The following is a 25,475-nucleotide window of genomic DNA, read 5'->3' on the forward strand; positions in this document are numbered from 1 at the left end:
CCCCGAGGTACGGCCTGCGAGACACGACAGGAACACCTCTGCTCTTGACTGAGGGCCTCCGTTTCCCCCTGCAGTGTAAGAATGCTGGTGACTGAGTTAGAAGCATGCTTCGAAGCTGTCCATGTCCTTGCCATCCAGAAGCGGAGCCTGGGAGCTACCGAATTTCTCCAGAATGCGGTTTACATTCATCTTCTACAGGTGAGTTTATGTCCTTTTACAAGTGGAGGAATTACTGCAGTTTTCCTGGAACTTACTCACCACTAGTCCATCTTATTTTTCTGTGCTTGGATTCAATATGGCATGCTAAAAATTCTGGAGTCAGATCTTGAAACCCTGATGAAGAGGATTATTTTATTTCTTTATATGATAGTATTTTACTTACAAAATTCAGAGTTTTCGGTTCTTTCAAAAATTTTTTGGGGGGTTGGAGAAACAACTTTGCTCTTACCATCTTTGTGACCTGTTGCTTTGTGCCTCTCACCTGTCTTCTGTCACTTCTCAGGCGGTTCCAATTGTGACCCTGTCCGGGTTGTTCATGGTATAAATCATAAAGTCTGTAAAACTACAGTCCCATTTACTCCGAAGACATTCCACAAATACTACTTAAATCTGGGTGTGGTTTTAAGAAGACAGAATCATTAGAACATGTACTTGCAGGTTGCTAGTGCAAAATCCCCAAATCAATAGTCTAGCACAACATCTAATATCTTTCTAATCTACCTTGGATTTGTATGGATAAGTGAAGCAGTTTGCTAAGAACTCAAGACCAGGGTTAGAATACAGGCTGGTGTAGCTCAGCAGGTCCTCCCAAGCTGATGCTCTGCCAGAGGGCGGGTCCTAGGGGAGAGGGCGTGTCCTCCCCTCCCTGAGCTGACAATTTGATGGGCAAGACCTTCATCAGGTGAAGAACTTGACTTTCTTCTAAGAACAGTGGGTTTGAAATCAGTCCTAAAAGCGTGGGAGTGACACAATCCCATTTGTCTCAAGTAGGGGAGAGTGGCTTTGGGGCCACTTGGGAGACTCGTGAGTCCAGGTGGGCAGTGTTGGTGGCTTCCACTTGACCGGTGGGATGGTCAGTGGGTAAAAGCGAACAGATTGAAGGCATGTTTAGATGGTAAAAAGGAAAGGATGAATGCTGTCTGTGAAGGTAGGATGGAGGAAGGAACAGGTTTCTGGGTGGATTAATGAGGTAAGTGATGGTCCTGCTGTGCTCTGAGGAGGGAAAGCTGTAGAGGGAGTTCTGGGGGATAACTGATGAGTACAGCTGTGGGTAAAGTGAAAGGCTGTTAGATGTGTGGTTTGGGAGCTCAGGTGAGAGCCAGTAGTGAGTAGGGGGAGGGGAGAGAGACTTTCAAATCAGTTTGTCTTGTGAACATACAAATAAGGATGAGTAATGACACATTAAAACCTCTATATTCTGTATTTAAAGCCCAGTAACATTTTGCTATATTGACTGCAGAGGTTCTTAATTTTTTTTTAAGAGAAATAAAATAAATAGAAACAAAATAGTGGAGATAATGAACATCTTAGAGTTGATGTGTGTCCTTGTATGTATTTTCATACCTCATCTGTTTATAACCATAATCTACAAATAGATCGCTTGCTTAGCATAAGAGTTAAACAGAGGGACGTGACACACAGTGTTGGGGCTTGAAGCTGATCTTCTCGGGCAAATTAAGTCACCTCTCTGTGCCTTAGTTGCATCATCTGTGACTTCCCCCGGGCCCCTCATCACAGCTGATTTCCTAGACTAGATGTTGGGAGGGAGGCTGCTGAAGGGAATAAGAAGTGGCAACTTCTAGGGATATTGAAGAGAGAGACAAAAACAGATTAAAGCCGATAAACTGAGTAAAAATACCCACAAAAGAGAAAGAATCCCGCAGTGTTTTGAGCCCCTTAGCGTAAGGGAAACAAAATCAGGTAGACCCAAAGCTCTTGAGCATGTGAGTATTGTGGGTGGGTGGGTGTCATCAGAAAAGGGTTGAGAAAAGGCCTTTTCATTTCCCTAGACGTTTCCAGTAAGGATGGGGAGCAGAAGAGAAAACCCCCTGCTTCACAGTGGAAGCTGCTGTTTTGTGCAAAACTGACCAAAGTTTGGAGACCAGTCATCAGCGGTGCTGGCAAATGAAGAGACTTCGGGATTGGGTGGGGCACTTGCTGCGACTTCCAGGTGACCTGCTGGCTGGGGGCTGTGAGGCGGGCAGTAGGTTTGCAGGGTGACCCGGGCATAATCCCTGGCTCTGAGGCTGCTGGTCTGACTAGCAAACCTAGGCACCCGCAGTCCTAATGGGGCAGCTCGGGATGTGGCCTGGGACACCTGCTGAGCTGAGGGTGAGAAGAGGGCTTCCCTGAGGGGGTGTCATGCGGAGAGTGGGAACGTGTTCCTGCAGGGGAGGAAGAGCCTCTGAGCAGGGTGCTGGATGCACAGGCAAGACCAGCCTGAGCACGGAGGCTTCTGGGAGCCAGAAGTCATACAATGGCCCGAACCGCCTTGTTCCTGCGAGACTGCAGGGAAAAGATGCTGAAAAAGTAGGCAAGGGTCAGACCCTGTGGTGTTTTATGAGTGCCAGTAAAGGACTGGTCAGGCAGGCACGAGAGAACCCTGTGGGCGTCCCAGCTGGGGCGTCACGCCGGAGGGAGGAGCAGAGTTATAGACTTTGCCACTTATTAGCTGTGTGACTTTGAGCAAGATCACCTCACCTCTCTATATATATATCTTCGTCTGTAAAGTGACAGAGTGACAAGCTCGTGTAATCAGAAGGCTTAGTTTAGCTCTGATCCTCTGTGTCCAGTCCTGTCAGTGCTGCCCTGTGAGGTTCTGCAGCGGCTGCTCTTACCCTGAGAAGGGAGGGCGTAGAGGGACATTGTAGTGCCCGAGGGCAGGAAGGGGTTGCTTTAAAAGCAGACATGTTGCCGCCTGCAGCTGCAGGCCTGCAGGCAGTTTGGTTGAAGGTCCTGCAGGGGACTTTGGAGGCCTTAGGTCGTGGAGAGTACTTTGGACGCCTTAGCTTCGTCTTAAGTCTTGTTTTCCCTTGCGGACCGGATTTGCCTTTGCAGATTGATGCTGAAGATTTGGGCTTCTAGCAAATCTGTTTTCAGAGATGGGTATATACGTAAATTATCGTATAAAATAAAATGATTTATTTAACGTGTGGGACTTCGCAGCTGTTGGGAACAGCTCTGTTTTCCTGGTTGTCACGGAGGACACCAAGGTTCAGCAGAGCGTGCGGGAAGTCAGGTAGCCTGCAGTGCTGCTGCGGGGTGTTCTCCCGAGTAGAGCACTCTGCTGAGTTGACTCCTCTGAGTTTGGTTGCCAGATGAGCAGACAGCAAATTAATGAGTTCTGGTGGGATTGTATAATGACAGGAAGAAAGAGGAAACCGTAGTTTTTCCAGACTAAAACAAGCTTTTGTTTCCTGATCCAGTGTGTTCCATTACAGAATTGATGAGTTGTGTCTATTCTGGGACTTCATTGAAATAAACGTTCAGCCTAAATGATAAGAGTTATGTTTTATTTGGCTGGAGGACTCGAGCCGTTATGGCAACCTCTCAGATCACTCTGATGGACTGCTCCCAAGAGGTAGGGGAGGAGCTAGGATATATAGAAGTTTTACAAGAAAGACCAGGTAGTTGGAACAATAAAATATTGCTTGTTATCTAAAGAAAACCAGATATCTCAAGATCAAGTATTTAGTGCTTTTCTATGTATGGGAGGAAGCAAACATTTGTGTCATTGAATTCATCCCTTTGGCAAGTACCTAGCTATCTAGGGCCAGTATCCTGTCCTTTCTTACTCTGAGTCCTCTCAGAGGGCACCACTGTGAGTGCCTGAGAGGCTGGGCTGCAGGCATGCACTCGTTGGGGGTGGCAGCAGCCGCTGATGACTTGGTTTCAGCATTCTTTGTTTACTGACATGGTTGCAGTATTTTCATTCACAGTGCTCCCCCTTGGTCCTAAATTCTGCCAATGTTTTGAGAGACATTTCATGACCAATTTTGTCCCATTGTGCTAGGATGGCTCAATCCTAGTTCAGGTGAAGAATCTTCTGAGTTGCCATTCAAGGTGTTAGTTTTTTATCAGGCCCTGTTGATACTAAAAATTCTCTGGATCACCTGTCTTACTTGTTTGTTATGATCCAGGAAGTGTTTTCCCTTCATTGTTCATTCCCATACCTAGAATCACACTATTACAATTACTTTATTCAGGGTTATAAATTTTATCTATTTCTTCAAGATGTTTAGTCATCATCAATTTTGTAGGCCTAGTTACACTTTGGGAAATGTAACAGACAATTTTATAAAATAGATAGGATATAAGTAATACAGCTAGTAACGTTAATAAAGTCACGATTAAGAATTTAATAGTCGGGAAGTTGTATTTTGGGGTTAAAATTTTGCTTGTGTTTCTGATTGAGTTTGAGTGATCTTATGAGAAAGTTCATATTTATGGTCAGTCTCAGAGCAGGTATTAATTGGTCAGGTGAGGTCTCCCACCTTGTAAGATCAACAGAGGCCTAAACAGAACTATAATTTCTTTTTAGAATAACGTTTCTGAGGGCTATCTAGTTAGAGCCTTGGAGTAGGGAAACTCACAAAGGTAACACAGAAGAACTAGACATAGGTAATTTACTATAAACTTAACAATTGGAGTAGTTCATAATCAAAGGTAGGAGAAATTATCACAGTAATTTTTATGCAGGCCTGGTACGGTGTCTTGGGTCAGCTGTCTACCTCAGATATCGTCTTCTTCTCATCCTGGCCTGGTAGCTTTTTCTCCATTTGGGCATTGTTTTAAGGTGAGCAGTGCTCTATAGGCCAGTGCATTGCAGGGGCTATTTCTGATAGGAAATGAACCCGAAAGTCCGTTTCCTTCAACTTTGGTTTGTATGGTCTATTTAAGAGTACCTGATAAAGGGTCCTTCCATTCAGGTTGGAGACAGTTCTTTAAGTCATGCCTGTTCCAGTTTGTATAATCCCCTGGCTGCAGGTCATGGGGCATTGGAACTTTACCCAAGGATAGATTAGTGAGCTTCAGAAACAAAGCTAGAGTATCCTATTAATAATTCAGTTAAACTGTACAGCAATGTGACATAACAGCAAGGAATGATTGGGAAGTGTGTTAGTAAATACGGAAGTCAATTAACAAAGCTAGAATTTAATATCCACTAAAATATAATCTTTTTTCTCTCTAGAGTTACCCTCATTTTTCTCAAATAAAGCCATGTCAAGATTAATTGCTTTACAAGTTGTCTGATTATTTGATCATATAGGCTTTTTTAAATTGGCTGTGTTGGAACTTTTAATTAGGATTCTCAGTGTAGAATGTTAATAAGGTTTGCTAAGGCCAGGAAAGCCCCGTCAAGGGCTTGTCATGGATTTCTGCCATACAGATTTAGGTAAATTCTTTTCTCTTTACAATCCTTAAAATACCTTGAGATTCTTATATCTGTTAGGAGATGATCTTCCTCATTTGTCTGATAGAGCCACTGGGGACCTAAGAGTTTTTAGTCTATTGAGGGATCAGATAGAGAGAAAATATAACTGTTCCAAGTCTGATTACATAGGTATAATTTATCAAATTGCTTTGAATCATAGCTAGCTTAAAGAGAAGAGATTCTTTATGTCTGGGAAACAGGTTAAAAGCCAGTAGTATTTTAAACAAAATCAAAAATTATAACCATATTCACCAGTTTACTCAGTCCCATGTAACTAATTCTTTTAATCACAGTTTTCATTGGAAATTTAAAATTTCTTACCCAGTTTAGTTCACTGCTATTGTTTGAAATTTATTAGAAATCAGTAAATCTCCTTGAAGAGCAAGCATTTTGCAAAACCATCAGAAGACAACCATTAACTGTCTATAAATGACAAAAGATTTAAAATCATGGTTAAACACCGTTACACTATAATCGATAAAGAAACCTGGTCACTATACCCAGAATTATCACTGGTAACATTTCAGATATACCAGAATTTTAGGGAGTCCATGTAATTTCTACAATATCTATATTAATAATATTTTCTCATACAATATAACCTTAGAAGATTTATTATTCATTTGACAATACCGTGTTATTTAACATGCCAAATGAAATTTACTAGGTTAAAATCTCTCTTTGGGATGTTTCAGGGGCCCTCTGTAGCATCCCAAACTTAACTGGAGATTAAAAGAACTTTAATTAGAAATTGATATTTGGGAAGCTTGTTAAAGATTTCAGAACACTTGGTCAGATAAACATATAGATCACTGTAACGTAGTACTAATTCATTAACAAGAAAATGCGTCAAAGGTAATGGCAGAACAGATCAGTTAAGTGGTATAAGAAGTTTTACAATCTGTTACTGAAGGTGGATTAACATTTTAAGAAAATTTTTTCCTCTTAACAGCGAGAAAACCAAATCTAGTCTTGTACCTGCTTACTTCTAAGATTCATTTACTTTGCCCAAGTTGATTCTAAACTTAGCCAATTCCGACCACGTATGAAACTCTTTCCTCAGGTTTCCTCTTCCACAAGCCTTCCATAGCTTTCTATACTCATATTAGTGTGTCCCTTATTTTCTCTTCCATTCAGAAGTAACCAGCTTCAGGAGAAATTCACTATTTTTCATTAACAAAATATAATTCCATTCTTATAATTTCCTTTACACATTTTACTTACTTTCCTAGGATACTGAGATCATTCCCTTAATAATAGAGACTATTTCAGTGTGGCATCATCCATTTATTAGTATTTCTAAACACGTTTATTTTCTCTGTAAGAGGAAGTTACATGTTAAGTAATTCATATATCAATCTTATTTTATCTGAAAATGGCATAGCTATTTAATAAAATCCTATCATTTGACTTAATTTAGCACAACTCTAGAATTTAAAGATACCAAACATTTAGAGATTATCTTAAGCATACATTTAAAAAATATATTTTAAAAATTTACCCAAAGCTCTCATCTCATTTGCATTTAATTTACTTAAAATTTTACCACACCACATTACTGTTTTTTTTCTTGACAATTCTGCAACAGATATAACAGGATCTTATTTGACTTTCATTAAACCTAGGTACAGTAAAAGCATTATACTTAATATTGATGACTTTAAAGATGTCTATATTAATTAGAACATTCTTAAATTAAACAATATCAAATATTATCTTAATATTGAATATTTTCCAGTTCACGTGACGCTGAAAGTCAATTTGTTCAGTTTTTATTTTAAAAATACTTAATTTTCAAGCTCTTATGTTTTACGTCAATTAAGCAGATCTCTTTGACTTTGATTTTTTTTTTAGCTGTAGAAATATCTCACAACAATAATGTGTACACAGTCTTATAAACAGACAAAAGCTAGAGATCTCATAGCTTCACTTTAAAACTTACTTATAAGATAGGTATAATAATAGTTGGAGTAAAGTGAATTTGCTTGCTCAAATCACTAAGGCTTGCTATTTATGAAACAGACATTTAAGATTTCTTGACAAAGTCTGAAGGACACGTCAGAGTTCTGAGTTCTAAAATGCCAAAAATTTCTTGGCCTTAAGTTTTATTTCGTTGAGCTAATTAGGCTCAGTCCTAGGTCACTGTTTGCTGTATTTCCATTTCTGATCTGCAAGACAAAGACACAATCTTCCAATTCCCCAGAGAACTGCTCTGTCACCCAGACCCAATTTTCTCTCCTTAATTGGCATTTTTTTTTATCAGTGAGAAGAGCTGTAAACAAAGAATTCCATCTTTTAAAACCTTAAGGTTTAATTTATCATGTTTTCCAAAGCTTGCATAAGGCATTTAGTAAGGTCTCTTTTCCTTGAGTTATAAGTTAAACCCAGGGTAAACCTCTTATTATAATTTTTTATTAGCCACTGAATATTAGTTTTTAGTTTTACGTTATACTGGACGGCTCATGTAACTCTGTTGGTTTCTTTTACTTTGTTCAATTAATATTTTCTGAGGGACAGATTTGTGCCCAGACTTATAAAACCAAGAAGGGGAAGCGTTTTTCCATTGAAACAGATCTATCCCACAACATAATTAAGCAAAACTTTTATATAAAGACCATTTAAATATACCAATTTTACAAACTTTTATCTCAATTTTATTAAATCTTATACCTTTAATTTTTATATTTATGTTTAAATCAATAATTCTTATTTATAGAAGGAGTGCCAGAAGCCATTATTTTTTGTGTGTGCATTGTATCTAATTTTATAGAAAAGTCTCTAGGATGCCCAAGTTTCAGCCAAAGAGCTTAGACCCTTCTCAATTTTTAATTTGATTAATTGGTCTGTTGTCCCAATCATTGATCAAGTATTTCAGTCTATATATACATATATTTTAAACTGCGGCAAATAAAACAGACTTGTTTGAACTTTAATGTTGGGGGGCAGTAGGTGATCTCTTCGGCCCTTTATTTTTACTTTATGTAGTGTAGTATCAAAACCTTGTACCTAAATCCAAAAATGTCCATTTTATTTATCTCATTCAAAATAACCATATAAAAATATTTATCCACTTGGGTTAAGCCCCTTATCTTTTTTTTTCGACATTTTAACAATCCTTTTTCCAGTTATTCAACCTAATTAACATTAATTATTCTAAGTTTTTATTAGCATCCCTAGAACCATTTATCGGAAAGGAAAAACAAAAATGTAGCTTTTCAAACCAGTTTTATTTTTTTCACTAAGTTCTTAGCTTAAACATTAGATATATTTTTCTACCTTTAAAATTGATTTTAATAGATACCAATAAAACAGCTGTTTATAATGAGATCTCTTTCAACTCTCACCAATTTAAAAGTTTTTCCAAATTAAAGGATCCATCATATGGCCATCATTTTATATATATATATATAATAATATATATATTATTATTATATAATATATATATAATATATATATAGTGATTTTAAACCACTAAGATGAAGAGGCTCTTCCACATGAGAGTGGGGGTGTTGCCTAAATAAAATTCAAAGGTTTACTCTTCAAAAGCTAAAGGCCTTTGTGGTCCAGGCTGATGAAACAAAGTTTAAGATGGCAAAATATCTGACAATTGGTACAAAGAATTGCTTAGAATCCCAATTTATTTGCGTGGCCACCATATGTACACAATACTTGAACCTTTTGTATGGCAGAGTCCAAGGTTTCCTTTTAAAAAAAAAGTAAACTTATATATACATACATACACACACTTAAAACACCCAGAGAAAGATAAAACGTTTACATTTCAAGGACACAGGAAGAGAAATCCAAGTTCCCCCTAACGGGAATTTTGTTTGTATAAGTTCAGAATTCCAAAAAATGTTTTTATCAGGCCTGGTTAGTTACTTTCATAGTGAGGTTTTTTTTTTTTCTAATTCCCAATTAAAGCTGTAAGTTTTGTACGTACATAAACCTGGCTGTGGTAATAGTTGGAGGCTGGCAATCTGTCATTTTTTCTTTTCTTTTCTGTTTTTTATTTTTTTTGAAAGTTCTATTCCACATTGTAAGGTCGGGTTCTCACAATAAATTTGCTAGTAAGATTTCCCTCAGGGACAACTCTATGGCATGAAGTCTTTGCCTCTACCACTCCTGCAAGATTCTCTGTCACCAGAGAAAGCTGTTACCAGCCAGGAGGAGGGTCCCATTTTTGGAGTTGAAAGATTACTCATAAGAGTTTTACTTTTATCCTGAAAAATTCAAAGGAGGTAACCAAATTGAGGAAAACATTAGACCAACCTCTTACCTAACCACTCAGCCCTGAACCCAGTGTCCTTCAACTTGGACACACTCGGGACGTCTCCACTGGGTGAGTATTTTCCTGGTATGTTTCCACCAGCCCCACATCGGACGTCTCCGCAAGGTGGGTATTTCCCGTTATCTTTCAACCAGGCCCCACCCAGTATGTCTCCACTGGGTGGGTAATTCACCACAGTATCTTTCAACTGGAGGGCCAGTTACCTGGAAACACCGCCAAATAAAACTCAGGATCATCAAACAATATGTGATTTCCGAGAAACAAGAGAGACTCACCCAAATTCATCTGGACTCCCCGAGGAGGCAGATGGGCACAAAGGGCCACTTATGGAACCAAGGCTCCAGATACTCGGACAGTTCAGGTGGAGAAAGTCTGCTCTGGGTCCCTTCATGGTGTCCAAAACTGTTGACTGAAATACATGTGCAGCCTAAAGGTTAAGAGTTATGTTTTACTTGGCAGGACGACTCGAGCCGTGATGACAGCCTCTCAGACCTCTCTGAGGGACTGCTCCCAAGAGGTTGAGGAGGAGCTAGGATATATAGGAGCTTTACAACAAAGACCAGGTTGTTGGAACAGTAAAAGATTGCTTGTTATCTAAAGAAAGCCAGGTATCTCAAGTTCAAGAATTTAGTGCTTTTCTATGTATGGGAGGAAGCAAATATTTTGGACTCCCTGAATTCATTCTTTAAACAAGCACCTAGCTACCTAGGGCCAGTATCCTGTCCTTTCTTATTCTGAGTCTGCTCAGAGGGCACCATTGTGAGTTGCTGCAGCTGCTGGGCTGCAGGCCTGTCCTCGCTGGGAGTTGGCGGCAGCCGCTAATGACTTGGATTCAGCACTCTTTGTTTACTGACATGGTTGCAGTATTTTCATTCACATTGTAGTATTTTCATTCACGGACTGATTATGGATAATCTGCAAACTTGGAAAGCAACCGAGATGGAATTACTGCAGGTAGATTCTTCTTTAATAAGCCGTGTGCAAACATAAACATGGAGGAAGCATACATTTGGATTTGGTGGTGTAGGGAAGGGTTTCTGCACAATACAGGAGAAGGCAATGCAGAATTCCTTAAGTCCACCTTTCTTTTCTGTAGTGGTTTCTGAGAACAGTTTATGGTAATTAACCAACATTGACAAATGGTGGCACACATTGCATTTAAGAGCTGGCCGGCTGCAAACTTGTGTATTGGACAGGTGGAATTCATAGGCAAATGGTCAGGTGGATGGGAGAGAGACGGAGCCTAGGCCTGGGCCCAGATTCCGGTTTAAATCGGCATTTCCTCACCATACGGCCTTGGACTAGAATGCAACCTCTCTTAACCTGTTGGTGAATCTGTGAAATGGGCATGATAATATTCGTTTCTTCCTGGGATTGTTGTAAGTTCTAAAGAGTATTGTAGCACACATGAAGCACTTAACACACTGGCACTTAGCAGTGTTCACTGTGTGTGGACGTCCCGCTTGGCATGTGTCAGAGCCGTAAAGGCAGCATGTGTCTGTTGAGGATGCACTGGTAGCCCCTTGAATAGGTTGTGAATATGGTGATTCCCTTTAATATTGGTAACTCTGTGTGCCATGGGAAGTTATTTTCATGGACAGATGAGGAATCTCAGGGTAAAGAAGACTGTGTAATTTGCCCAAAGTCAGACCATAATTTTGGGTGCAGGGGCCTCTGTTCAGCATGGGCCCCAGGGCCTTCTGCCCTCTCCATTCAGCACCAGAACCAGATGTGGGGTCGGCTGTTTCCCAGCCCAGAATATCGGGCAGGCCGCAAGACACACCTGGCTCTGCACTGCTTGAGCAAAAACTCCGGAGGAGAGGAAGTTACAAAAGGGATAATCATAAAAACAGATGACAGCAAACTGTGACCAGCGCTGAGAAGGAAAGGAACACGCCTCGCAATGCAGAGCTGCGAGCTTTCCCATCGGGGCTGCTCTGGGGGCGTTCATCTCAGCTAAACAAACTCTGCTGCTGCACCAAGGCAGGAAGGCAGGGAGCGTGTGGCCAGGTAGACAGGGCCTTGTTAATCATACTCATTCCCCATTAAGCTGCAGCTGTCACGGGCACTTACCTTGTAAACAGATGTCTTCCATAATCATCACGCACTTTTCTTGGTAGTTTTATTGCCCCACCTTTGAGATGAGGTCATTGAAGCTGAGCAGTTTGCTGCATGCCCGTGATCACCATGGAAATACCCCCACTGGTCTTTAAACCTAGACTGGTGTGGCTGTCATGTCCCAGCCCTGTGAATGGCATCGTGTTGCTTCTCCCAAGTGTCCCAAATGACTGACATTGATATTCTTAATTCGTAGGAAATGGTATGTGACAATAGGAGAAAAAGGCAGTAAGAATTTGTTTGGAAAACTAGAACAAAATCCAATTCTTCCCCAGCTGGGGGAGCGTACCCTGTGTCACTCACCCCACTCACTGCGTGTCACCTCCTCCCTGCCGTCTCCGCATTCAGAAGCCACTCTGAGCCTTTGAAGAACATTTTGCCTCATGACACTGTTGACTAGGACCTGCGACCTCTCTGTCCCTGGTTAACTCTCTCTTCAAAGCCATTTAAAATTTTTGCAGGCTCCTCCGCTCAGATGTAAGAATATTCTCTTTCAACTTCTTGATGCAGCTCCTTAATGAAGATCTCGTGAAGGAAACTTAGTCAAAACCTGGGAGGTATGCACACAGTGACTGCAACCTCAGCACTTTATGAAGTTCAGAATCAGATTTGTGGGTGACTCAGGAAAGGCTTTTTTATGGTAACAAGGGGAAAGTGAAAGGATGCAGGCTGTGTGAGACTGAAACATCTCGGTCCCAGCCAGCAAGGCACAGGCGTTCAGGATGGTGTGTGGGGAGTGCAGAGTTCTCACAAAGAAAGAAGTGTTGGGATGGGAGGGAGGACAGTTAGGTACTTTACTGTGGAGGGAAAAAGTGGGTTAAGCATTTCCTGGTTGAACAAGAGGACTGTGACATGATGTGCTTGTATTTTGGAGAGAAGGGTTTTGTGGGGACAGGCCTAGGGAGAACGTTTTGTGGCTGTGGAGTCAGCACAACAGAGAAACACAGAACCGTGCAGACCTCAAGGCCCCTGCTGGGGAAGAGGCTTCCCGCCAATTCGAGCCCTGGGGGCAGCTTCTGTCCCTTAGCTGGGGCCTCAGAGCTCCCTTCACAACCCAGTCCTGTTGATATAAGGAATAAAATGTGAGGCATGAGAAGGGCTGTGTCCCAGGATTTGGTTGAGCCCCTGGGATGTGTCCCACCAGATTTTGTTCCTTGGCTTTGTGCAGTAAAGTATTCAAGAGCAAGCCAGTGTTGAGGAAAGGTAGATTTATTCACAGAGACACATTGAAAGGCAAGAGAAAGGCCACGAGGTGTGGGGTTTGGGTGCTCAGATTAAAAGTAGGTACACACTCCACAGAGTGTGGGCTTTCTCCGAAGAGGGAGAGAGAGGGGTGACCGCGAGGTGGCGCTGTGTTGCTCGTTTTCTTGGGCTTGGTGGTTTCATTTGCTAATATATAGAAGGACCAGCCTAAGGGCAAGGGGCTGGGATTCCCAGGGAGTTGGCCATTTCCCACCCTTTGACCTTTTGTGGCTAGCCTTGGGACTGCCATGGTGCCTTGGGGCATGTTTTTCACCATGTTACTATTACAATGGGTGTATAATGAAGCTCAAGCTCTGCTAGAAGTTAAATCTCTTCATCCTGAGCCTCAAGGCCTACTGGGGGTTGAATCCTTCACCATTTTGTTGTTAATTGCTGTGGCCTTCCTTGAATGGCTGTGCTCTGCCCCTTCCATCCTGTCTCACTGTGATGACACAGAGACAGCAAAGGCCGGGCCCTGCCTGTGCTCCTGCATTTAACAGCAGGAAGTGTGGAGTGGGCTTATGATGACTCTGAGTGGTGAGAAAGATGTTTCAGATTTTGCCACGTGAGACATGGGGACCTGCCAGCAGCCATCACAGATTTATCTCAAGGACATTATCGCTTGTGTTGTTACAGAAACAACAGGCCAGCCAAGAAACATGCACTGAGATTTATTACGCCGGCGGGCTCAGAGGGGCTTCTGTTCCGAAGCTCTGAGCACCTCCAAGACCTGCACATGAGGTTCTATAGGGTTAATTACAAGTAAGGGGCTATTAGCCAATAAGGCTCAAACAACAAAAAGCAAGGAATCAGTACACTGAAGCTTATGAATTTGGAACAGATCACTTTACTGACAATTGTTGACCTTGGATTTACGAGTTAGCTTATTAGCCCATTCAATTGACACTAAACTTCAGATTTACGAGTTAGCCCAGCAATACTTAGATCAGTAAACCTACACTTATCACACTTAGATTTGTGACTTAGCTCGTTAGCCCAGCTGGGCTTTTCCTTCACAGTGTCATTCATCTTTTCTATATTTCTTTTTTTTTTTTTTTTTTAAGTATTTAATCCAAATTTAATATCAGGTTTTTTTGGAAAGAAATTTCTCTTTTTCTTTTCTTTGGGACTCTTTTGGGGGGGTAGGTAATTAGGTGTATTTATCTGTTAGTGGAGGCCCTGGGGCTTGAACCCGGGACCCCGTGCACGCTAAGCACACCCTCTACCACCCCCCCATGATCTTTTCTTTTTGCTTTAGCTGCCAAGAATCTTACAGCTGAATTTCTAGTCGGCCTTTAACACTTGCCCTGACTCCAGGGAATCCATTTTTATGACTTTACCTCCCCCAGGTTTCATTTAAGTATTGAATCTCCAATTTCTCTTCACTTTCAGTTTTGCCTTTTTGTTGTTATGGTTGTTAAGGTGTGTTTAAAAAAATTGTTTAATTTCTCTTTTAGCAGGAGGCTGAAAGTAAATAAATATGTAAACAAACAGCACACTTAAATGCTTTTATACATTCTAAGCTGTTTAGTAGTTACTTAAATACCGAATTGAATATTAAAGTGATAACATTTTTAAATTATTTTTTAATTTTTTACAAAGATATAGATGATTTGAAATATGATATGTTTCAGGTGTACAATAGATGCTCCATTTATAGTTACTGTAAACATTGGCTGTATTCCCTGTGTTGTAAGATACATCCCTGTAGCCTTACATTACATGTTGCAGTTTGTATAAGAAAGTTGGGTAACGCAGAGTCTGGGGCATGGCTGTGTCTGACCCAGGGTCACGCTCACCCTGCCTGTCAGAGCCCAGGCCCTCACTCCTGTCTGCAGGGCAGCGAGTGGAGGCAGCCCTCATCAGGGCTGGCACCACCCTCTGAGCGGCAGTGACAGCAGTGTCTGTGTGTGGACGTGCATAGTGTTTTTCCAGGAGCTTTACATGCATTTCTGCATTTAATAATTAAAGCCCTCCTGTGAGGAAGCGTTTTATGATTTTAATGAATAATACATTTTATTTTGATATTGATAGACTTCAAACCTCCGGAAAATTTACAGAAGTAGTACAGTAAACGCTTAGATACAGTTCACCTTAAAGGGCACTATTTGTCCTTTTGTGTCTGGCTTATTTTAGCATAAAGTTTCAAGGTTCATCCATAATGTAGCCTGAGTCAGTACTTTATTCTTTTGGTTTCATAATATCCTTTTTCTTTTTTTTCGTTTTTGGTCTATTTAAAAATACTTTCATTGAAGTCTAGTCAGTTTATAATGTTGTGTCAGTTTCTTGTGTACAGCACAACAATTCAGTTAAATAGGAACATACCTGTATTCATTTTCATATTCTTTTAAACATAAGTTACTATAAGATATTAAATATATTCTCCTGTGCTATACAGTATAAACTTGCGGTTTATTCTATACATACTCAGTATCTGCAAATCTTGAACTATCAATATATTCCTTCCCACACCCTCTCCCCTCTGGTAACCATAGTTTAGTTTCTATGTCTCTGTGTCTGTTTCTGTTTTGTAGATAAGTTTATCTTTTTGTGTCTTTGATTTTTGATTTTTTTTTTTTTAAGATTCCACATGTGAGCGATCTCATATGGTATTTTTCTTTCTCTTTCTGGCTTACTTTCCTTTGAATGACATTCTCCAGGTCCATTCATGTTGCTGCAAATGGCATTACTTTATTATTATTTTATGGCTGAATAGTAGTCTATTGGAGAAATATACTACAGTCTCTTTATCCAGTCATCTTTCAGTGGACATGTCTTGCTATTGTAAATAGTGCTGCTGTGAACATTGGGGTAAAAGTGTCTTTTTGAGTTAGGGTTCCTTCTGGATATATGTCCAGGAGTGGGATTGCTGGGTCATATGGGAGGTCAATTTTTTGTCTTTTGAGGAATCCTCTATACAGTTTTCCACAATGGCTCCACCAAACTGCATTCCCACCACAGTGCAGGAGGGTTCCCAATTCTCCGTAGCCTCTCCAGCATTTACTGTCTGTGAACTTCTGAATGATGGCTATTCGGACTGGTGAGAGTTGAGTCTTGATTGCAGTTTTGATTTGCATTTCTCTGATAATGATATTGAGCATTTTTTTCATGTGCCTATTGGCCATTTGTATGTCTTCATTGGAGAAAAGTTTCTTTAGGACTTCTGCCCATTTTTGAATTGAATTGTTTGTTTTTCTTTCTTATTAAGTGTAAAAGCTGTTTACATATTCTGGGAATTAAGCCCTTGTCAGTTTCATTTATTGCAACTATTTTCTCTCATTCCATAGATTGTCTTTTAGTTTTGCTTTTTGTTTCCTTTTCTGTGCAAAAGCTTGTAAGTTTAATTAGATCCTACTTGTATTATTTTGCTTGAATTTCTATTGCTTGAGTAGACTGCTCTAGGAAAACATTGTTGAGATGTATGTCAGATGTTTTGCCTATGTTTTCTTCTAAGAGGTTTATAGTGTCTTGTCTACATGTTTAAGTCTTTAAGCCATTTTAATTTATTTTTGTGTATGCTGTGAGGGAGTGGCCTAACTTCATTCATTTACATTCAGCTGTCCACTTTTCCCTACACCATTTTCTGAAGAGGCTGTCTACTCCATTGTATGTTCTCACCTCCTTTGTCAAAGATTTAATGACCAAAAGTTTGTGGGATTATTCTTGGTAATTTTGTTTATCCATTCATTGATGGATGGATATTGTTTGTAACCTTTGGCTACTCTGAATGATACTGCCATGAATATTGATGTGCAAGTTTTTGTGAGAATATATTTTCATTCTGTTGGCTGTACAGTTGGCCCGCCATTTCTGTAGTTTCCACTTCATGGATCCAGATGGCTGATTGTAAAGGGACTCGAACATCCTTGGATTATGGTATCCAGGGTAGGGGGTTCCTGAAACAAACCCCCCGAGGATACTGAGGGATGACTCTATATGTAGGAGTGGAATTGCTCTGCCATATAATTCTAACCTTTTGAGGAAACACCAGGCTTTTCCAAAGAAGCTGCACCATTGCCCCTTTCCAATGGCTGCGTATTGAGGGTTCCCATTTCTCTGCCTCCTGACCGACACTTGTTATTGTCCATGTTTTGATTATAGCCATTCTAGTGAGTGTAAAATCAGATATCATTTTGATGTTGATTTCGCTAGTGATGCTGAGCATCTTTTCATATGCTTATTGGCCAATTGTGTATCTATTTAAATACTTGGCATATTTAAAAATTGGGTCGAATTTCTTTGTATTGGTCAGTTGTAAGCATTTGTTTTATATCCTGGATACTAGTCTCTTATTAGATATATGCTTTGCAAAATTTTTCTCCTATTCTGCAGATTGTCGTTTCACTTTAGTTTTTTTAAACATTAAAACAATTTCTTTCTAGGGGAGGTAATTAGATTTATTCATTTTATTTTTCTTGCTAAGCATGCACTCTATCACTTGAGCTACACCCTTCCCCTTCATTTCACTTTCTTGATGATGTCCTTTGTAACAAATGGTTTTAATTTTGATGAAGTCAATTTTATCTTTCTTTTTTTTCACTTGTGTTCTTGGTATTGTATCTAGGAAGCCATAGCATATCCTTGAACCACAAAGATTTAAACTATGTCTTCTTTTAGAATGTTTATACATTTAGTTTTTACGTTTCCGTCTGTGATCCATTTTGAATTAATATTTTATTTGTTATATAAAATACAGGGGTCCAGATTCCAGATTCATTCTTTTGCCTTCAGATACCCAGGTGTCTCTGCACCATTTGTTGAATAGACTATTCTTTCAATGGAGTTTTGTTGGCACATTTCTGGAAAAATGACTGTAAATGTAAGATTCCCCCCTGGATTTTTTATTGTTTCTCATAGATTTATGCATCCAAACTTATGCCAGTACCATAATGACTTGAGTACTATATATTTGTAGTAACCATTGAGTGAGTCCTCCAACTTTGCTCTTCTTTTTCAAGATTGTTTTGGCTGACCTGGGTCCCTTGCACTTCCATATGAATTTTGGCATCAGTTCTTCAATTTTTGCAAAGAAGTCAGCTGGAATTTTGATAGGGATTCCATTAAATTTGTAGATCACTTTCGGGAGTCTTAACATTTTTAACAATATTGTCTACCATTCCATGAACATGGGATGCCTTCCATATATGTAGATGTTTTAATTTTTTTTTGGTGATACTTCAAAATGTTCAATGTGCAAATCTTGTAAAATTTTCTTAAATGTATCTCTCATTTTATTTTTAATGCTGTTGTAGTTGGAAAGGCTGAGCTTCCTAAGGGTGGGACTATATATCAATTTATTTATTTCTAGAATTCCTACACAGCAAATACCCTAGATTTATATTTGCTACATAAATCTATCCACAATTCTTCCCACCCCCGTGTCATAAGAAACCAAGACCCAGGTTAAGCTACCTGAACACTTATGTGGAAGTGAGAAGTGAGATCCTTGGGTGGGGCTTTGTGCAGATTATACTGAAAGTTTATTCATTATGGCTTCATCTTAATTTCTTTTAAACAATCCTTTCAGTGTATATAGTCAGATACATTAAGAAAGTGCCCTTTCAATGTGTGGAGGAGCTAAGACTATAATTTTCAAATAATTTCTAGTGAGAGTGTTGTACTTGAAACTAATTTGCATCAATCTTTGAAGATTTATGTTTCAGGAGCTTTGACTATATAATACCTGTCTTTATTCAATAACTACAACTAAATGCTCAAACAACATGTAAGAGTTTGAGCAAACTGCCCCCACCCCGTAGTGCTGGTTGGCTGCAGCTGTAACTGGAGTCAAGTCTTACCTATCCCAGTACGCTTGGGTGGATCTGCTCAAAGGGGTTCGTCCAATAGTTTGTCGGTAGTCTTTTGGACAAAGCCATAAAGCATTGATTTAAGGTTGCTGGAATGGAATTTATTTTATTAATATTAAGTAAGCACATATTGAGTGCTTACTGTATGTTGGGAATTGTCCCTCAGCCTCACATGAATATTATTCCGCTTAAAACCTCTCATATTTCCTTGTTATTCACACTTTACAGATAAGGAGTCTGAGTATTAGGTTTTCTCTCTTTTGGGGGGAGCTCATTATCAATGATGGGAAGTTGTAAGGAAAAAGATACTGATTCATCCAGAGAAAACATTTTTCTGAGAGTCAGCACTGAAGAGGTTGATCATTGTTTGAGTAAGACGAGCCCCGGGTTGTACGGAGTCAGCATCCCTGTCCTGGACACGGCACGTGTAGCACTGCATGGTGGGTGAGGCGGCGCGGCCGCGCAGGGAACGCGGATGCCGGGCCGTTGGGCTGTGCTCAGGCCCGGTGGGGCTTTCTCCTAAGGGAAGTGGAACGTCATTGTCAGAATTTAAGTAGGGGAGATGGGTGCTCTCGTAGATCACTTTTGTCTTGTAGAATGCTTAGAAACATTTAGAAGGCTTGGCAGGAGGTGATGTGATAAGTCAGAGTAGGGTGGCTATGAGGTGTAGCAGTGTTCAATTTTCAAATGGTTTTCAGTCCCAGGTTTGTGGCTCAGTAGCCGTGTCACTTTGGATGACGCACTCAAGGAAGTGAAACAATTTATCTTATTACTTGAAGCAGTGATATACCGACTTCCCAGGACTTCTGTGGAGATCCAGTGAGATAACGTGTGCACAATGTGCAGCGTGGTCCCCAGCACACAGTCAGTGCTGAGGGAGTGCCAGTAAGAACTTTGTAGGTGAGGTGTGGGTGGTGTGACTCGTTGACTGAGGAAATTGGGCCCTGAAGGAGGGGTCCAGTCACATCTGTGAGTGATGGGACTGAGCTGGGAGAGGCAGAGGGTGGAGTTGGTGGTGCCCTTGAAACATCTAAGTGCAGTGCCACAATCACAGAGGAGGTCTAGGCCCGGGCTGTGCATTTTCCTATAATCTCAATCCCTGAGGACGCCAAGGTATTGATCATTGAACGTGAAGACATACTTACAGGACAAGTGAATAGTAGTATCATCTCTGTCATCAAAGCTCACGTCTCTTTATTCATCACTCACTTTGCTAATTGGGTACTTACAGAGCTCAATTCACCATCCTCACCTGGGCTCAGGCTCCACAGAAAAGATCTTGTGAGTCTCCCTCTTTTCCAGAAGAAAACACATTTAGCTGGTAGACTTCTCTACTTCGCCAGACTTAGAATTTTAGTTTGTTGATTTAATTCTGTTTTCTGTTGGCTGTCTCCTGACAGGAGAGACATTTTACCTCATGGTCAGGTTTCAATTAGCTGTTACTGAGAACTGCTGATCTGATCCATAGTGTATTTTTTCTATTAACTTTGTAGAGTACTTATCATTTTTCTGTCTTTCCCATTTAATTTTGTTTCCTCTTCAATGTTCTATCCTATTTGGGGCCTTATTTTATTTTTTAATTCAAAAATGTCTGTTAGCAGTTAAGAAAACAAAAGCAAATAAAAATGCACATGATAGCTAGATTTAGAATATATCTAGTGTGTTTTCTGTCTCGGCAATGGAGGGTTCTAGAAACTCTTGAAAACCTTCATTACATAAGTTCCTTAAAATGCTGATTAAGAAATAAGACCTTCCTTCCTCATCTTTCAAGCTGCACAGCTAATTGTCAAGAAAGTGAGGGGAAATCCTCAGAAGCCAAGTCAACCAGAAAGCAGGGATTCTGGGAGATACACGAGCCTTAGAAGCCCTGGGGGCCAGTTGGCTCCTGAACTGAGTTTCAGTTGCCTTGACAGGAGGGCAGAAGGTGAGCCCCAGGCCTCTCACACTGGGAGTTGGATGGCTGTTCTTATGTAAGGCCAAGCACATCCTGAGAATCCTGCTTTATAAAAGGGTGAATAAGAAAGAAAAGTAAAAAAGCATTCCTCAAGGCAAGGAAGTAAGGAAAGTCAATTTTTTTGGAAGCGGGGAAAAATAACATATCCAATGTAATTATTTAGTTTAAATCTGTTCTGGCATGAGACTGACAACAAACTCCTGGCAGAAAATCACAGCTCCTCCAGGAAAGAGAAGTTGTGTTTTGAATGAATCAGTGGGCAGCCATTCCGAAAAAGGTCTCCAGAGTCTTCTGGATCAAGATACTGGACCCAAACACCTCCCTTCCATGGTCTCATTTAAATAACCAGAAAGGTTTTAAAGGAAAGAAGCCATAATCATAGTTCTATTTATTGACATTAATATATGCTAGGAATTCAGAGGTGACTATGGAGTTGTCACCTCTTTTATGGACCTTACTTTCTATTTGACATAGTTGGGGAACTTGGTGGAGGGTGGTGTTAGACTGTTGCAATTAGCCAGGACAGGAGATTAAGAAAGCAGTGAAGGGCGGGTGACATTTTTAGCTGAGGACAGTCCTGTTCAGTTGGTTTGTAATTGCAGGCTCGTTGAGTTGTCACTGGAGGGAATTGATCTTATGGAGTTTGGACTTAACTCAGGCCTCTTCAGAATGGACAAGTGAACCTGGAGAAAGACAGTCAAATCTGTGCAGACATTAAAGTCCACGTGAACGTGCTGTATCCCTGAGCCAAATATAGGACAAGTAGGCAGCACTTCTTGAGGACAGAGGAGTGGTTTTTAAGGTTCTCCAAGAATGAAGCCCAGGGAACCGGGATGGCCAGTTGTCAAACTGTGACGTTGCTCTTTGGACGGTGTACCCACCGAGGTTATTGGCCGTTAATAGGTTTCCATTTCTCTTTAATGCATGACAGGTGATGAGGACGTGGGCATACACTTTTGACACCTTGTCAAAGTGACTGGGTACCTGCCTAGAAGGGCGGGCACAGCTACGGCTGCGCCATACATCTTGCCGCCCATCCCGTTCCCCGGCTCCGTGATCACGGCAGAGTGGTTCCTTGTTGAGCTGTCCGTCTCCTCTGTGACATCGTAACCCAACAAATTACCGGAGAGTATTAGCTTGGCTTTGTTCTTTTCCATCCTTCCCTTCAAATGATGATGACTGATAATGGACCCAGTTACGTTTGCAGATGATTTACACGTAGTGCTGTCAATACAAACCTTGTAATCCCCACTGTGTGATCTAGAGAAGAAAGTTACATTCTTTCCAAATTGTTTTGATGCACTTATGTGGGAAAATGATGTACGTTTGAATATGTATTTCCTCTCTGAATCATCATGGCTACAGATGAATATTTGTAGACATGGAATGAGTTTACTGTATTTGAACTGTATGGTCCCCTAAATTCTCCCCAGCTTTTTAAAGTCATCACTGGAGTGCTACCTCCACAGTGTCCCAAAGCATCCACCACTGCCTGTTCTTCGGAAACTGTGAGTTTCCAAGTTGGAGAAGGCTGCTGGCTGTTGAGGCATTCTCTGGCACATCTCTGGCTGGCTGATGTGAGCTTAGCACACAAGACTTGGCAGACAGTATCTAACCATGGTCACGTCCATTTCTAGAACACTCATGGAGGATTTTACACCTATGCTAGTGGCATACGTTATTTCTTTTGGTTTTCAAAACAATCATAATTAGATTTTATCACCTGTATTAATAAGGAAACTGTCAAAGCGAGTGATGTGCAGACTTTGGACTGGAACACGGGTCTTTCTGATCCCTATCTCTGTTCCCTCCCCAGCCTATCCTTCCAAATGTCCAGGAGACTCTTCCTCAGTCTTGAGTTTCCCGCTGATGTTACCACTGTCTTTGTTTCTGGAGAGGAAAACAAGTCTAAACTTACTTTCCAGTTGGAAATGGAATGGAGAGTTAACTTTGGAAGCCGGGAGAGTCTGTCCTGTGATGAAGCGGTCTCTGAGCCACTTCCATGGGGACGTCACGTCACTGTCTGGGCCCCTTGCACAGCCTGTGCACAGGTGATAAGCCAGATGTGCTGAGCAGTCCTACCGGACAGGGAAGTGCGTTGGAAATGAGTTTGGGTATTTGGTTTCATTACATATGTTCCTGAGGGCCTTGGCCTGGCACTTCAAATGGGACCACTCCCTGTCCCACAGACTCGTGATCTGGGCCGGTGCAGACCTAACGTGGCCTCAGCCTGAGGCTCAGGGCCCGTGGTGATGAGGAGCATTTTAGTCCAGGGTCTGCCGGAGGCTCTGACACTTCTGGGCCATGGGAATTTGTCCAGGATGATAATAAATCCTCCCCGAGATTCAGATTTCCTTGCCTGTGAGCTGGGGTAGTAATAGTTTCTGAAATTATTGTAATGATTCAGTAACGGGCACAGCGTGTGCTGGCAGGTAGCTGGTGTTTAAGGAGCAGAAGTCGCAGTCACTCTGTCAGCCTCTCACTGTGTGCTCTGTGCTTTGAGAGGTTGTGTGTTTGGTGAAAGTCCCGCCCAAACCCTAGGGTGTAGATGAACTGTTGTTCCTTTACTTTCCCGTCCTTTTCCTCTTTCCCTTCTCTGTGTCCCATGTTTAGGTAGCAGATTCCTCTGTTTCAGGGAATACGGACCTTTGTAGTAAAAGGAGAGGCGGAACGCGGAAAGGTGGGGCCCAGAGGGGGTCTGGAGCATCCGCACAGCGCTGCTTCCCTGCATTTCTGCATCCGGTCCCATCAGTGCATGAAGTCAGCCTTCCTCTTCCTTCCTGTGTCGTTCAGTCTCTGTTTTAAGGGAAAATTTTTTACGGGTCTTTTTTCCATTACATGTTTCGTTCAGATGCTTGTTGCTTTTCTCCCTGTGCTTCAGCATTCCTAGGAGAGAATTCAGCAGTGCAGCATCCTCTCCGAGCTCTATGAGTTGATCGGCTTCCACCGCAAGTCCGCCTTCTTCAAGCGGGTGGCCCCCGTGCAGCGCGCGGCCCCCGGCATTACGGAGCCTGGCGGGAAGGCCTGCTACCGACTCCTTCTGCAGACGCTTCCTGGCTACAGTCTGTCGCTGGATCTTCAGGACTTCAGCAAAGGTGTTGGAACTAAAACATTGCTTCAGTCCCATTAACCATGCCTGGTTTGGGCCCTGCTGTCCTGTCTCATCAGGGTGAATTCTGATTCGTTTAGAATAGGGCTCAGCAGACTTTTTCTGTCAAGGGCTTGGGAGTAAATATTTCAGGGTCTGCAAACCTCCTGATCTCTGGTGCAGCTGCTCAGCTCTGCTGTTCAGACGCCAGAGCATCCGGACATTCCACACACCCACAGAGCTTTATTAACAGCGGTGTCTGGGGCTGGATTCAGTGTATGAACTGCAGTTTGTCCCCACAGCCTCCTCACTATTGACGCCTGCACCAGAGCATGCATTTGCAACAATGGGTGAACCTGCACTGACACGTCATCATCACCCAGAGCCCAGACTTAACACTAGGATTTACACTTGGTGGTGTGCACTCTGTGGGTTTGGACAGATGTGCAATGACATGTATCCACCGTCACAGCATCATACAGAGTAGTCTGTCTTAGTGACCTTAAAATGCTCCGTGCTGCACCTCATTCATTGCTCCTTCCCCTCTAGCCTCTGACAGCCACTGATCTTTTAGTCTCTGTGGTTTTCCCTTTCCCAGAACACCATACAGTTGGAATCAGACAGTTGCGGAACCTTCCCAGATTGGCTTCTTTCCCTTAGTAATATGCATTTAAGGTTCCTCCATGTCTTTCCATGCCTTGATAACTCATTTCATTTTAGCACCAAATAATAGTCCATTTTCTGGCTGGACCACAGTTAATCCATTCACCTACTGAAGAACAGCTTAGTTGCTTCTGAGTTCTGGTGATTATGAATAAAGCTGCTATTAACATCTGTATGCAGTTTTGTGTGTGGACATAAGTTTCCATTTCGTCGAGTAAACACCAAGGAGCACAGTTGCCGGATCATGTGTTAGGAGTACGTTTAGTTTTGTAAAAAATTGCCAGACCGTCTTCCAAAGTATCTGGGCCATTTTACATTCCCACCAGCAATGCATGAGAATTCCTTATGGTCCACATCCTCACCAGCATTCGGTGCTGTCAGTGTTCTGAGTTTTGGCAGTTCTGACACGTGTGCAGTGGTACCTCGCTGTTTCAGTCGGCATCCCCTTGATGGCAGATGCTGTGGAGCATCTTTCCATAGACTTCTTTGGCATCTAGATTTTTTCTTTGATGAGATCTGTGTCAGGAATTTTGCTCATTTTTTAATCAGGTTGTTCATCCTTCTTGTTGAGTTTAAAGAGATTTTGGTATATTCTGGATATCAGCCCTTTATCAATGTGTCCCTGCCCTTCACCTGCAGCACCGGAGTTGTCCTTTGGGTCTCAGTGGAGTGTCAGCTCTTCAAAGAGGTTCCCTGTCTTCCCTCAGCCTAAATACTGTCCTTGTATTTTTCACTTTCATTGACTCATTTTGTTCTTTTTAAATAGCATTTCCCATAATTTGTAAGTATATTAAAAAAAAGGGCAATGATTGAACACCACCTCCCCCACCAGGCTGTGTGCCCTGTGAGAGCAGAGGCCCTGTCCCCACTCACCATTT

General features: G+C 41.5%; 1 long non-coding RNA gene across 2 annotated transcripts in view; it reads left to right on the forward strand.

Moving 5' to 3' along the window:
- Positions 1-24,772, forward strand: part of LOC141579579 (uncharacterized) — a 39,355-nt gene extending 14,583 nt beyond the window's left edge. For both annotated transcript variants that reach the window (XR_012511201.1, XR_012511200.1), the window contains 2 exons: positions 75-198; positions 23,728-24,772. This is a non-coding gene — a long non-coding RNA (uncharacterized LOC141579579). The remainder of the gene's footprint in view (positions 1-74; positions 199-23,727) is intronic.
- Positions 24,773-25,475: the final 703 nt, after the last annotated feature.

This window comes from Camelus bactrianus, chromosome 2 (genome assembly GCF_048773025.1).
Source record: "Camelus bactrianus isolate YW-2024 breed Bactrian camel chromosome 2, ASM4877302v1, whole genome shotgun sequence".
Classification (NCBI taxonomy): Eukaryota; Metazoa; Chordata; class Mammalia; order Artiodactyla; family Camelidae; genus Camelus; species Camelus bactrianus.